This window comes from Talpa occidentalis, unplaced genomic scaffold, assembly GCF_014898055.3.
Source record: "Talpa occidentalis isolate TD23 unplaced genomic scaffold, MPIMG_talOcc4v2.1 talOcc4.4, whole genome shotgun sequence".
NCBI classification, from domain to species: Eukaryota; Metazoa; Chordata; class Mammalia; order Eulipotyphla; family Talpidae; genus Talpa; species Talpa occidentalis.
The window spans coordinates 134,787,812-134,803,489 of record NW_023604295.1 but is presented as its reverse complement, the minus strand read 5'-3'; positions in this window follow the sequence as shown (position 1 = coordinate 134,803,489).

Sequence of the window (15,678 nt, the reverse complement as noted above, 5' to 3'; positions counted from 1 at the left end):
TGCAGGCCAACTTCATCCACTCACAGCAGGACATCAGGGAGATTGTTTACTCCTCTTTTTCTGATCCTCCAGCACCCTCTTCTGGACCTTCACTGCCCCAACAGCTTTGCAATTGTTTAAGAAACCTCCATCACTCCCTGGTCACTGCTTTCCTGATTGAAGGAAACTTCACTGGCTTAGGTGGTGCTGAACAGCAGCAGAGATACACCTGCTACATCCTATCATTTATCCCTGAAGTTAATTTCAGCTGTAAATCAGTTTACAGTTTGTACAGTTTGCCCCTGACCCAAAAAAGCAGAGATGAGCGGGCACCTGAGGTTTCTGGCATGGCATCAGAATTAAAGGAAAATTTCAATGGTCTCCTTCTTGTGTATTAGAAGCAATGTAATCCGAATACCCTGTGATGGCTCCATCAACACTTCTGGTTAAAAGAATATCTCCTCAATTTCTTTTTTAGTGTTCAATAAACTTGTCAGGTTGGCAGTCTTTCTAGGGAGAAGTTCCAGTTACTTCTACAAAGACTAGGCCAACTAATTACTAAAGCAACCGGGTTTCAATGAAATATCTCCTTAAGGGTGTCTGACAACTTAGTGCTTCCTATTAACCCATGACATAAGTCTGTGCATGATGGATGAAGTTATTCATCACTATGAATATATTTCTTAGAGTCTACCTGTTGATTTCCAATTATTTCCAACAGCTTCAGAGCCACATGAACATATGTGCATGGATTCTAGATAAGCAGACCATGCCACTTGGTATGGGATGCACAAAACTGGCTTTTGGAGAGATTTCTTCTGCTATCTTACTATGTATCATGTAGAGAAAGAAGATTGAATATTTTATGCAGTGTACTCTGAGGGCCTCAAACTATAGAAAAGTCTGCAGCACTGAGCAAACAGGAAGAGTTCCATGTCCACCCTAAAGGTAAAGAATCAGAATTTCTAGGGCTTGAAAGCTAGAAACCATATGTTGAAGAAACACATTAAGGAATCTTGTGCTCACCAAAGTTGAGCAAAGTTGAGAACTGTGAGGTAGAAAATCAAAGAAGTAAAATCACAGAGAACGACAGATCAGAGCAATTACACTGTTTAAAATGGTGGTATTTTCTTTATACCTTTGCTGCCTACATCTTTGCCTGACAACCTTGTGATCGCCTCTTTTATGGTTGAGGTTGACCTTAACAATTAAAAGCAAAAGTTCTGATGAAAAATGTAGAAGAGGGAAAAATAAGGACAACAAACATAATATTACCATTTATAAGGAAGGGTGTTAAAAGATGCCATTTATAGGTGTTTGAAGCAATAAATAAAAGGACAAACGTACAGTCTAAAACAACAAAGGTATTTCAAAGATCTATAAGTAGTGAACAAAATCATATATTGGCAAGAGTAGCAATAGTGTTAAGCAAGCTAAATCTACAGTGGGATTTTTTAAATACAAATGTGTGTTATTTTATAAATGCTTTTAACTATTCTGTATGAAATAAATTTTACTAAACATTTGCTATACAATAAATTCTAACTGTGTTGTTGATATGGAATCACCCTCCTCAGGACCTAACCAATTTGTCCTCGGCCAGTCTGAAATCTTTGTTGAATATTCCAATACCCTGCTTTCCCTTTAAGTCTGGAATGCTTTGAAATATCTGCTTTTGTGCTCATATAGTTAGTTACTTCATCGGTGAAGTCAGCATTCTGCTGTCAGAAAGCAAAGAGAGGAAGAAAATTAAATGTTTTTAGAAAGTAGATGAAAAGGAACTCCCTGTTCTCACGGAACCATGACGCTATCCATGAGGCGCCATTAAACACCCCTATGTTAGCAGCATCACAGAACATAACCATTCCATCATTTCATGCCTAATATAGCAGGAGTTGTGTGTCCCTGGAGCGCTGATCAGGTAAGGTAAGACCCACCATTGATCATAAGCTTTTATTTCTTATTTCCACTGGATTCTTTCCAGTGTGGCCAATGATACATATGTTATGGAAGCTCAGTCCCGAAGAGGCTCTGTGAAAGAAGGACAATTGCCTTATATTTAATGTAAATTAGGAAGAATGTGGAAAAGGAAACATCTATTGAGTTCAGAGAGTAGGCTCAATATTTTAAATTACTTTATTTCATTTAATTTTCACCCTGTGAAGCGGATTATTATTAATTTTCCTAATTTATCAGATTGGGGAGTCTGAATTGAGAGAGGGTAAGTAGTGTGACTAAGATCCATGTAGAAAGCAGGGGAGTAAGAATCAAACCTAGGGCCTCCCCTGTGGTGCAGCGGTTGAGCGCTGGGCTGCGAAGCTGCCTGCAGCCTCTGCAGCGCCGGTTCGACCCCCGGCCGCTGTGAGGGTCCCACATGGCGTGCAGACCTCTTCTGCCACGCCCACTGCTCCCCTCAGTAGTGTATTTTGTCAGTCTGCCTGCTCTGCTCTCCTCTCTGACTCTGGTGAATTCTCTCACACTCCCGCGCTTCTGACTACCCAGTGCTTGCATAAGTAAATAAATTAATCTTTGGAAAAAAAATAAAAAGAATCAAACCTAAGTCTGTCTAAACATCTATTCAGAGCTACTGGCTATGGGTTTATATGGTGTGAGAACTCCCTGTCCCATCATTGGGTCCTTTTGAGGATTAAGTATCATATAGTGAAAGTAAGGCCCCTACTGAAAATTCAGCAAAAGTTACTTCCCTTCATTGTAAGTAAGGCCTCCTGCCGGCATGTCTTGGAGTTAAGCAAGACAAAATTATCTATTTACATCCCCAACTTCAATTCAGACTCCTTGAGACACGGGAATGTATTCATTTGTGAAAGCCATAATGCCTAGAATGGTACACAGACAGTTGATATTCACTATGTATCTGCTAAATATTAAATAATAGCATTAAATAAGAAGACTGAAGAAAATAGTATTATAGAGGGCAAAAAGGATAAAACTGGATGTACAGACTTAAACAACTTGAGAGACACATAATGAATGATAGTACATAGTCAAAGAACTGTGTTGAAATGAAAATCATCTTATTCCTTCTTATTTTTTAACCAAGTAAAGAGAAATTCCCAGTCTCTTTCTCCACCTTTTTGGAGGGGTCCGGTCACCCATATTTTAATTTACAAACTCTATCATCATATCCATGAATCTGTCATAGTGTCTAAAATCTGTAGGGCTATGTGTGACAGTGTGTGTGCAAAAGCCAGGGTACTTGTGCATAACTGGTGAATTCCCAAGAATCCTTGCAAATATTAGAGTCATTATAATGGTCATCAATAGTATTCATGAATGTCCATGGATGCACAAGCTTTGAATTCTGCAAGTTTCAATAGGGATCAGCTTGAGGTGTAGGTATAACTCTGTGCTGTGCTTCATGGACTCCACCAATGACACTCATAAAAGTAACTGTAAAAGGGCCTCCCCTGGTGGCGCAGCAGTTGAGCACTGGGTTGCAAGGCTGCCCGCAGCCTCTGCAGCGCCAGTTCGATCCCCAGCCACTGGCGAGGGTCCCACAAAAAAAAAAAAAAGTAACTATAAAAAACCCTCCAACTAATCATTGTATCTATTATCTCTCTAAGTAAACCTGATTAACTGTACATTCCCATTCACAAGTTCACATTTTCTTTACATGCACTCCAACATACATACATAAATGCATATTGACAACTACAAATGAGTATGGCTGGTCAATGAAAAAGAAAGAAATACCAAACATACTACATCTAAGGTTGGAAGCAAAAAATCAGTTATTAAGGAAGAAATGTTCATATTGTGGTGATTATTCTGCCCATCAGTCTTTAATCAATTAAGACATTCTTTGCCTCAATTTTCTAAAAGTTTCAGTCAGCTGTATGTGAGGTATTTTTATGCTGAAAATTAATCCAAAGTCTCTGCAATGACCAAAAACTTCCCTCATTGCCAAAAGCATCTGACTATTGATTTAATATCTATTCCCATCTGCCATAATAAACCTTAGGGGCTTTCTAAAAATCTTTCTGATATTTACCTTTTCCCCCATGGCTAAAAATGAGTCAAATCTACAATGGTCACAGAATTCAGGTGCAATTTTACTTGTCATTTTGAAAAAGCTCATTTGGTTCCAGACCCCAACTTTCTCTTAAACTGGGATGTCTGTTTTGCCTGGTTTGCTCTTCAGCAAGTTATCATTTCTCTTGCTTTAATGCAAACCCTGCAAAATGCCAACTTAGCTGCACTTTTTACTGACTACATTTGAACAGAAGTCTGTTTTACTACTCTGTCGACTAGCTCAATTTGTCTTCATGACAGCTAGTTAAATAACAGCACTGTTTTTATAGGGTAGAAAAGAAGGGATTTTTTAATGAAAAAAATGAGTAATGTTAAATCCACAAAGGATTGTGGGAAATAGATCCATATTGTTTCTCTAAATTTTAAACACTGAGCACTTCACTCTTTTTATCAGTAGATACTTATCTAAGTTTTTGGAGAATAATCTCTATGCTAGAGTGAACAATTAAAGTTATAGATCTATTGGACTATACAATCCACTCCCTTATAAGACAAGATTTCTTTAAGTAACAGATTTGCAGTATGAGGATTTCATGCTAAAATAGCTGCTTTAACTTCACTTGAAGAAATGAGAATATAAACACTTTAATATCTTTTCCCTTAATTTCCACAACCTCTTAACAAATAATACACAAATGATTTGATTTAAATTTGTGCCTAACCTCCATGAAACTTGAATTGGAAAAAAATCTTTATTATTTTAGCCTCTAGGTGAAATTTAGCATTACATTTAACTATAAATGCAGGGAAGAAGGATTAGTGCTATTGGTCTCAATATTATTTGTGTTTATTCCTAATTTGAAATCATTATAGTTATTAAACCCACTTCCAGATTACATTCAACTTTCTGTCTCAAGTCATTTGTGCAAGATTTAAAGTGGCAGATTAATGTGAGCCTAAAATCTTCATTCTTCACAGATTCATGGACTTATTACAGGATGCATCACCTTGAAATGGGGAGCAGTACAGTGAACAGGTGCCGTTTTCTCCACCCCAACTTAACGTGCAACTGCCTTAGACTACAAGTCCCATTATGCCATACGCCAGACTTCCTGAGTAGCAGAGTTACTGGGAACTAGGAGTGAAGTTTAGCAGCCATGATTCGTGCATAACTGAACACATGTGTGCTCAGCACTCTTGTTTTCCTGGCTTTTACTTGCACCTGGGGACTTTGGAATTTGGAGGAGATATGTGGAAGAGACACATATAGGGACTTGGAAGAGACATGGGTGAGAAGCACACAAGTGGCTGCCTTTGCCAGAGACAATGGCAAACATTATCTTGATGTGGTATCTCCTTTTGTCCCAGCTCTTCAGGACCTGCTAAATACCTCTCCCTGCTATAAGGTATCTTAAACTTGTGGCAAGCTTTTGGGCCTCAATATCCCCACTTCAGGTTGACCCCAAGAGGACGGGTAATTTGGGAGACTTGGGAAACTATTATTAGGAATATCTTTTCATTTCTCTTTAGCTACACCAATTCTATTGAAAGTCTTCATCACACTTAAAGTATCTTCCTTTGCCTTTGTGTGTGGGGACAGTCAGACCCCTTTCTGAGCATTTACCCCTTAACCGTTTGGGATGCCCTGCTATCACGCACTAACAGACTGTCGTAAACAAGGGAGCCACTGTGCTTGGAAGAGAACTGAGGACTTGACGATCAGAGTCTCTATAAAAGATGAAAGAGACACCACTGAAAAGGGTAGGGAAGCCTGAGAAACAGTCCCGCCAGGAACAATATCAGGGCAATGGATAGCACCCACCCCTTTCCTGCTCATATACTCCCAGGGCTTCCTCTGCCTCCTAACCCACTGCAATGAGATGAGTGCTGCTTGACATAAAAACACTAGTTGGTGGGTAGTTGTGGAGCTGACACATCTGGGTCTACTAGTGGCTAACACAGTGGTCCTGAGATGTGCTCACACTTAACCTGCCAAGATTTCCAGGGCTTCCAGTGGCTCCTTGAATACTGTGTCAGGATAAGCACCTGCTTCCCTGAGAGATCATGGATTGCTGGGCAGCAATTGAGCCAATGGCACCTAGGGGTATGGGCAGCTACCTTGGCTGTCCTGAGAAGCAGCAATAGCAAGAAGCACCAGCACTTTCCCCATGTGGGCTTGGCATGCATCTGCACAGCCTAATTACTATACAATCTGTGACTTCCCATGGTGCCTGATTGCAGCCGAAGTCTACAGTCTCCTAGCTACTCTGCTCATGTCTGAGCCTCAGGAAAAAGCACTGCCAGCACAACCTGCTGAGGCCAGAATGATGCTGCCACTGAAGGGTCAATTGAGTTTCAGGCATTTGGAAGAACACATACAATGGAGTACGCCTTAACCTGCCTCATCAGACAGTGATTGTATATCCCTCCCTCAGCTCAAGCAGCTTCAGCACCAAGAACAGCTTAAGCCCTTGACAATCTACTTATGTTCTGGCAATTTACTGCATCAATCTAATACCCCACATTTCCAGCCCTCACCCTGTAGGTTGAGTTCGTGTATTACAACATCACACTGGCTCTTGAGTTCCAATCATACGGATTGATGACAAGGTTTCAACCTACACAACAACAGAAAGCACAGCACCCAAAACCACACACTCAGTCAATATCCTATGACCTGCAATTCTAACATCAGACCATCATAACAGGACTGGGAAGGAAAGCAGTTTAGCTTAATCCCTAGAAAAAATCACAGAGCATCAAACAGAACGAAAAGTCATATTCATGAATTGACTAATCAAGGCAAAACTATGGGCAAAATCCCTAATACAACAAAATTAACAAAACTACCAGAAGAAAACTTCAGAGCATCCATCTTAATCATGCTTACTGAAATTAGAATAATAAGGATGAACAAAATGAGAAATACAAGGACAGAGAAAACAAGTTCAGAAAGATTGAAATCATACCAAGTATATTCTCTGATCACAATGGTATCAAACTAGAAATTAATCACAAAAAGAAAATGGGAAAACCTCAAATATGTGGAGACTAAACAACATGCCACTGAATGACTACTGGGTTAATGAAGAAACCAAAAGAGAAATTTTAAAATACCTATAGACAAAACAATAAGCATAATTTTAAAATATTAACAAATTTGCTTATGCAACACAACTGGCCAACTATTAGATAATTCCTCGTCTCATAGTTATTCAGTCACTAGTGAAATTACGTATGTTTATTTTGGTTTCCAGACATCGACTTTATTTTCCAGTATTTCACATCTACAAGTTTGCTGATCAAACTTGTTGTATGCTTCAAGTCTAGAGCCAGCTTGCAAGTTTTGTCTTTTTCCTGACCCTCTGTTCTGTTTCTCTATATTCTCTATATTGTGAAACTATCCAGTATTTATCTTTTTTCTTCTGACACCTTGGGAGTTATTATCCTTCCTACTACAGTGTTTTTATAACACACACACATAAGTTAAGTACCCCTGTTCTGTTTCCTACTACCCTTTCTTATATTACAAAGATATCAATGGTACCTGCCTACCATAACTCAAAATAATGTGCCATGCTCTTTAATTTTGCTAAAAAATTTATTAAACGAATAACTGCTCTTGAGATTTATAATCACCTTGTAGAGAAAAATGCTGTAAACCCAAAATCTGTGACATAACAAATCCAAACACTCAGTGGAAAATGATTATATACATAGATCTAAGATGTTGAAAAGTCTAGAATTTATACAAGTTTAGAGTGCAATGAATGAGGCAAAATTACTATAAGGAGAACATTCATCTTATATCCCTCTGAGGTATCAGGAACTTCAGTGAATAAGTCAGAAGTCTTTTTCCTCCCAACAAAAAGACCCTAAAAACGATGTCCTTAAATAACATCAAACCTGATTGACAATAGGAGTGTTACAAAAAGCAGCCAACAGAGTTAAATTTCATTTTTTAATTTTATTAAATTTTTCTCTATTTGCCACTTCACACTGGAAACTTTATACAATGATCATTCTCAGAGCACTGAGTGTTTGTAACTCACACACCTACTCTCCCCTACATACCTGAGAATAGAGATTAGTATGTCAGCGATTGATTTTCCAAGAGTCTACCTGATGTGATGGCATGAAACATTTCTTCAGCATTGAACTGATGGTCTCCATTTATGTTTCCTTATAAATACATGATTCTATAATGTGTTTAAAAGTGTAAGTTATATCACATCTTTTTAGACATTTTTGTTGATGATCTTCAAACAATAATCATTCACACAAATTATTTTAACCATGTCATTGGTTCACATGATTTGAAAGTTCTAATTTGTCATATTTTTGTGAAGATCATACTTTTGCTCTTTTATAATAATAGTTTTATTATTATATGCATAGGTACATAGTCACACATATCTATATCACACATGTATACATCACATCAAAAAGGTTAGATGAAAAAAAGAACAAATTGCAGAAATGTCCCTGCACCCGGACATACATGGTTATAATACTGCGGCTCAGGCAGGCAAAGTTTTCAGATACTTTTCACTTTTTGTGACTTTTTTATTATAAGCTACTGCAGAATTCATTTTCCTCTAGAATAAAATTCCCATTATTATTCTCAAAATAAAATAATTTTAGGATGAAATTCAACAGCTATTCTTAAACACTTTTGTAGTCATGGTTTCTTAATCAAACTTGAAGCTTCCTAGAATCCAATGGACTTTAATAACTGATTTTTGTCCTTTTCCTCATTAACATACAAATTCTTTTCTCCTTCTTAAATGCCATCAAGTTATCTTAAATTAGTGATGAGGTGGGAAAATAGGAAAGTAGAATTTTCTAGGAGATAAAATAATTATTGCTGTTGCAATTCAGCACAGCTAATTGTCTTTGGTGCTGTGCTATTTAACAAGAGAAGCTCAGAAGGGGCCCTCTGTCTACCGTCTGTGGGCACAGAGACGCTATTGCCATCTCAAGTAATTCATTTGTAATTCTCTCCTGAGTAACTTTCTAAAGCTAGCATCATAACATGATTATTTTGAACAATTTTGCCCCATTAAGTTAAATATGTGAGTTTTACAGTGTATTTGTTTATTTGCTTTTATTATCCCTTACTAGAAGAAAAGCTAAAAGAATTGAGAGGAGCTAGTCTGAGATGAACAACTACTATAATTGAGAGTCCCAGTCTGAGATGAACAACTACTACGACCCACAGTGGTGGGTACTTGAGTAAACAGTCACCTCTCAAGGTCTCTATAACCTCTTTGAGCCTCTGCTCTCACCTACCTCCCACCTATAACAATGTTCCATGGTTCTAGAAAGCCATAATATGCAGGCTTCTGTCTTTGACGCTAGTTATCAGATATATTGCTTCTCAGACATTTTAATAAATCTTAAAACAAAAATTAGAATAAAGCTTCCGATAGGCCCTCAGTGAGAATGCTTTTTGTTTAAAGATCATTAAAAAATGTGTAATAATATGGGAAATGCAATGCTATTAACAGCTGCAACCAGGTTTCCTCAATGGAAGTAAATGTACCCTGAAAATACAAATAAGTCTCCAAGAGATGTTGTTGTAGACAGGTAGAGCTGTGGTAGACAGGAAGAGACGTTTGCCAGATACTCCAGTCAGGGAGAGAAACAGGCACACAGAGGAGGGGGAAAGGAAGTGTGTGGTGGACTCAGGAGAAAAGGAACAGATCATGACGAAGGTGACCTCCACAAATCACACAAAATGACTAAAATTACTGATGTCTGGGTGGAAGTGCACCCTAGCCCAGAGATCAACAAACTTCTTTTCAAAAGGCTAAACAGCAAAATTTCTCATTTTTGCAGCTCATAGGGTCCGTGTTGCAACAACTGAACTCTGCCATGCCATAAGCCAGTGGGTTGGCTGGTATCAGTTCTAACAAGACTTCATTGGTGGACACTGACATCTGAATTTCATGTAGTTCATAAATGTTTCACAAAATCCATACATAAATAATTCTATCTTTAATAAATAAATAAATATCCCAATAGGTTATCTGGTGCTGTCTCCTTAGCCTAGAGAATAAAGAAAAACTTTCCAGCTTGGCCCTTAGAAAATAATCCACATCTTTTTCCATGGTGTGCCTCAGGGAAAGGCCCTCTAGACACCTACCAGGATGAAAACAGCATCTGTGCTGGCACCGTAAGGATAAAAATAACCAGAACTATCAATCGTCTTCCTTAGATCATAAACTGATTATTAGTTGGAGAGAGGGAGCAGTTTCCGCCCACCTGGGATTATGCAATTAGACACAGTCTGGGAGGTTTTATGCTTTTCTCCCAGGCAGCCACAGGGATGAAGCAGAGAAATGAAAAAGAACGACATGGGACACACTCTGCTCACAGCTCAGCACAGAGTTACTGGCAGGGCACCTTCCTCACTCATGTAGGAATGAGCTCTGAGGTGCTTAGAGACCCAAGAGCATGTGACAGACCAAACTGGTATTCCTGGGAAAGACAAAATACTGAGTACAACTTATGCTCAAGAAGAGAGAGACTGGGCCTCCCTGGTAGCGCAGCGGGTTGAACCCAGCACTGTGAAGCTGTCCGCAGCCTCTGCAGCACTGGTTCGATTCCTGGCCAGCCAGGGAGATTCCCACATGGCGCGCAGACCTCTCCTGCCTCGCCCGCTGCTCCCCTCAGCAGTGTATTTCAGTCCTTCTGCCTGTTCTGCTCCCCACTCTGTCTCTGGTGAATTCTCTCACCCTCCCGTGCCTCTGGCCTGTGCCCCAGTGCTTGTATAAATAAAGAAATCTTTAAAAAAAAAAAAAAAAAAGAAGAAGAGAGAGAGCAACTTCAGTGCTCAGATCTCCCCCATTACATTGTGTGGTATTAGGTGTGGAATAGAAAAGAAAATGCACAAGAAAAAAGTTACAGTGAGCCCTCTGAATGTTTGTTACTCACCGGAAGCCCTAAAGAATAATTACTATGTGAGCTCCACTGCCAGTTCCGGAAGGGATATGTAGGTTATTCTCAGACTGAAATGATCAGAAATGAGCTTTACCAGGGTATCCTTCAGAACAACTTTGAAAGTCATTGGTTCAAGAGCTGTATTAAGGAAGAATGAGGGCCTCCCCGGTGGCGCAGCGGTTGAGCGCTGGGTTGCGAAGCTGCCCGCGGCCTCTGCGGCGCCGGTTCGATCCCCGGTTGCTCCCCGGCCACCGGAGGAGGGTCCCACATGGCGCGCAGACCTCTCCTGCCGCCCGCTGCTCCCCTCAGCAGTGTACTTCGGTCCTTCTGCCTGCTCTGCTCCCCGCTCTGGCTCTGGTGAATTCTCTCACCCTCCCGCGCTTCTGACTGTACCCAGTGCATGTATAAACAAACAAACAAACAAACAAATAAATAAATAAATAAACATGCCTCTATAAAAAAAAAAAAAAAAAAAAGGAAGAATGATGTTTTCTGAGCCTACTGACTGTAGCTTTGTCTCTGGAACTAGGCTGTATATAATTATTATTCAGTGGTCACTCATTGTTCCCAGCCACATTTGGCATGTCTATGTTACATAAATATCCTCTGCTGGACATAAACTGTGTAACATACATGAAGGGGCTCAGAACAGAAGCACGCCAGATTCTCAGGGTTGGTCTTGTCAAGACATCCCGCTCTGGCATGCAGATTACGTTGAGCTGCAAACAATAACAACCCCTGGAGACTGAAAGAGCTCTTGGCTTTCCCTTAACCCTTCTGCCCTACCCCAATCAAAGAAGTTATCACTGCTCCCTAAACCTTGGCTCTACCCTAATTGAAGAAGCCACCACTGCTCCCTTACCTAGAAAAATTACAGTTTGGGGGTATCATCCAGGTGTTGATTATCTGTAGACATGTTCTTTCTACCTGAGAAACCCATCTTTACTTCAATGAGGCCATCCCCTCCTTGTCACATGAAGCATGGGAAGCCCCCTCCTCTCTGCACTGAATCCCCTTACCTCCTCCCTTGGTTTAGGTTCAAACCCTGCTCTCCCTGACAGAAACTGGGACCTGCATAATCATTGTATCTCCCCCATGCACATGTTGTCAAAATTGATTTTGTTCCTCTGCCAAGACATCTGATGCTGTTTTGATGACCTGATCAGACAAAAGAAGAACACAGAAGGATGGGAATGTCTTTCCCTATGCACCAACACACACACACATACACATACACACACACAAACACACACACACACACATACTCTCTCTCTCAGTTCCTTCCTTCCAGGGGTTTACAAGTGGTTAGTGATCATTACTGTCAATTATTCAGTAACATAATACATCATAAGCCACTTCCAAAGTTATTTTTTTAGTCAAATCTCTCAAAAGCTAATTTTAGACATTAAAAAATCAATTTCAGGGAAAAAGTGATTGGGATTTTCTAAAAACACAGAAAGATGATATAAACAACAAGGGAGTCAAGAAGCAATTTAAGTTCTTAGACCCCTTATCACCACTGTAATCCTTCAGATTGGTCAATTTGGGATATAAAATGATTAAACCAAAATCATAACTCAAAAATATTCCTTCAATTACTCTAATAACAAAGTGCCAGTTCTCTTTGTAATCTAACATTACTATCTTATTTCAGAAGGCTACTTGTTTTGTTGAAGACTAATCAGTTGTCTAGTTATGCAACTGAATATTCCTTTTTCTTTTTAATCTGTTGCTATATATTTAGCAAAACTATAAAATTAATTTTAACTTAAGCACCTATGATAAACTCTGAGCCTTGGCAGAAGTGGTTAATCATAATGTGGAGAAAGCAAAAACTATCAACAGCTTTAGAACGACTTGAAAACTAGAGCTCAAGAACACTTAACCATCACATGGGGAATACTACCCAATCTCTTATTCTATTATGCACGTTTATCTTCCAAATTAGGAAAAGAAAAATTATGATCAAATATTTAAGGTTAATACTCATTTTTTTAAGTGATTGGTAGGGGACTGCAAAGAAGAAATGCAAGGGAGGAAAGGTAAAAATAACATATTTCACCGCACATTTATACAGAGTGATGTCCGTGCCAGTCACTATACTAGAAGCACATCAGTGAACAGAACCTGGACCTGTCTCCCAGGGACCAACTGCTTGCTCACTGGAGGAAGCACTTTCTGGTAAGGAGATGCCCATCTCCTCTCTGTCCTTCTTCCCAGGCCACACCTCTAAGTTCCACCTGCTGACTGGATATCAATTAGTAGATCAATTACCAATAATCCTTCTAACTCCATCTATTCAAACTCAACCATGTACCTCATACCTCACCTAACACATCAGTCCTAGTCCTGCGGGCTGGAAGACCCTGGATAACTGCAGTTCTTCACATTTTTTTTTTCTCTTAACCTCTATTACATGTCAAATCCTGCCCATTTTACTGTAATAACAGCTCTTCTGTTCACCTTCTCGTTCATCTCTCTGCCCTTTCCCTACTTAAGTCCTCATGGTCTGGTGACACACTAGTGAAAATGGCCACTGCTTCTTCCAATCGCCACCTCCCTTCCCAGCTCTCTGCACTAACATAAGCACTATCTTCCTAGAACAGATAAATATACAGTCATAACTATACAGTCATGTCTATCTTCCTTGAAACCCACAAGTAAGCTCTTTTGTGTGTGTGGCACTCAAGCCCCCCACAGTCTGGCAAGGCTAAACCTTTAGTATCCATAGCACTACATCCACTCACATAGCTTACCTTATTACATCCTACTCTATCAATAATTAGCTAGTTGTTCATCATTCCAAACCTTTCTTTCACTGGTCCTTCTGCCAAGAATCCTCTCTTGCTTATTTTGATAAACAGGTTGGTTTAAAGTGTTTTTGGTAGCGTTTGTTTCATAATGTTCTCCAAGCACTGGGTACAGTCAGAAGCGTGGGAGGGTGAGAGAATTCACCAGAGACAGAGCAGGGAGCAGAGCAGGCAGAAGGACCGAAGCACACTGCTGAGGGGAGCAGCAGGCGGCAGGAGAGGTCTGTGCGCCATGTGGGACCCTCCTCCGGTGGCCGGGGAGCAGCCGGGGATTGAACCGGTGCTGCAGAGGCTGCGGGCAGCTTCGCAACCCAGCGCTCAACAGCTGCGCCACCAGGGAGGCCCTCTAAGATTATTTTTTAATCAAAAAAAAAGTTATTGCTATGCAAGGAAAAACTAAAAACAGCATATGCAATTTTATATAATCAGGCTCACTCTGGCATGTCAGGTCACCTTAATCCTTCAGTGAATAAGCAAAAGTGGAACCACTGAGACATTTCCATTCCGTTATTATCTCATCTCTTGAATGTCTGAGGCATCTGTAACCAAGAACCAGTTACCATTGTATGCCATTAATCATCAGTGTTTCTTAATGCCAGGAGCAGAAGGGAGGCTGCCTGTGGTCTTTTACTTAAGTTTTCCTCCAAGATGCCAATAAATAAAAAGCTGGCTCTCAAAGGGTAAATCAGCCTCACGTCTAGGCTCCAAGTTAACTGCATATTAGCCTTTAAAAAGTTTCTTCCAACAAAATGTTGTATTTCAAGTAGCCTTTTTTTTAACTTTTCTAAGGTTTAGTAAAAATAAAGCTTAAATTCAGATATCATATATATTTGTATATATATAAAGACTGCTAAAAAATATTCAGTTTTTACTGCATCAAAAGATAGATTATGGAAGTGATTTTTAAATGCCAGTGTGTACTGGACAATTTTTCTTTGAATTTTGGGAGACAGTATGAGCCCAGAATATATCTGGATTACCATTTACTTACCCAAAATTTATTGAGCACCTACTATGTGCCAGCCACTATGGAGGCTTTGTAGATAAGGTACAGTGAGTTGAGTAGAATGACAGGAGTAGAGTAAGTAGGGAAAATCCATAGGTAATGAGGCTGGAGAGCTAACAGGGAAGAAAATAGGGCCCTGCCAGCCAGGAAACCACTTATGGAGTTGAGGAGAGACACCCTGACATGGGAGCCAGGACTGAGGTACAAGTAGAGGAGAAACACAAACTGACTTACATCTTACCAGATCTATGTCCAAAGGGTAAAAATTGTCATGGTCCAGATAATGTTTCAGTCAACAACTGATAGCATATCTGACAGTAGTCCCAATATTACCTAGTGACAGAGCAGCTGTTCCAACCACATAGCATTTTACTCAGGCTGCGGCCTCATGCATTTCGTGTTTACCATGTCTCTTGATAGCTTCATTTCCCCTGTGCTTCATTGAAACTTGTGTTATTTTGTTCCTCATGGCCCCTAAGTGTACAAAACTCACTGCTAATGCCTCCTTCACAAAACACAACACATTTCTCAGAAGGTACCCATGATGCCTGTCTGTAGTCTAAAGGGAGCAAGAGAAGAAACTAGAAGACCTGGCAGCAGTCTTCCAGGTGAGAGAGAGCGGCAGGATGCAGGCTCACAGAGCAGGTAGTGAGAAAGGATGGAGTCTAGAGAGAAAGGCTAAGAGGACAGCACTTGCTAATAAATTGGATCTAGGGCCCAAGAGGAAGAAAAGATTCAGGGTTTTTTAGACTCCGAGGTTTTCAGGCTAAACAGCTGCAGAACTGGAAATCAATTCTGATTTCCTAATCAGGGACTTTTTACTCTGCCTTAAGGTCTAGGGGGAGACAGGATTTAAAATGTACAAGAGGCAACATTAGAATATGCACGGATTTCTCAGGCACAGTAAGCCTGTTTCCTTCCTCCATTCTCATCCTGAAATACAAA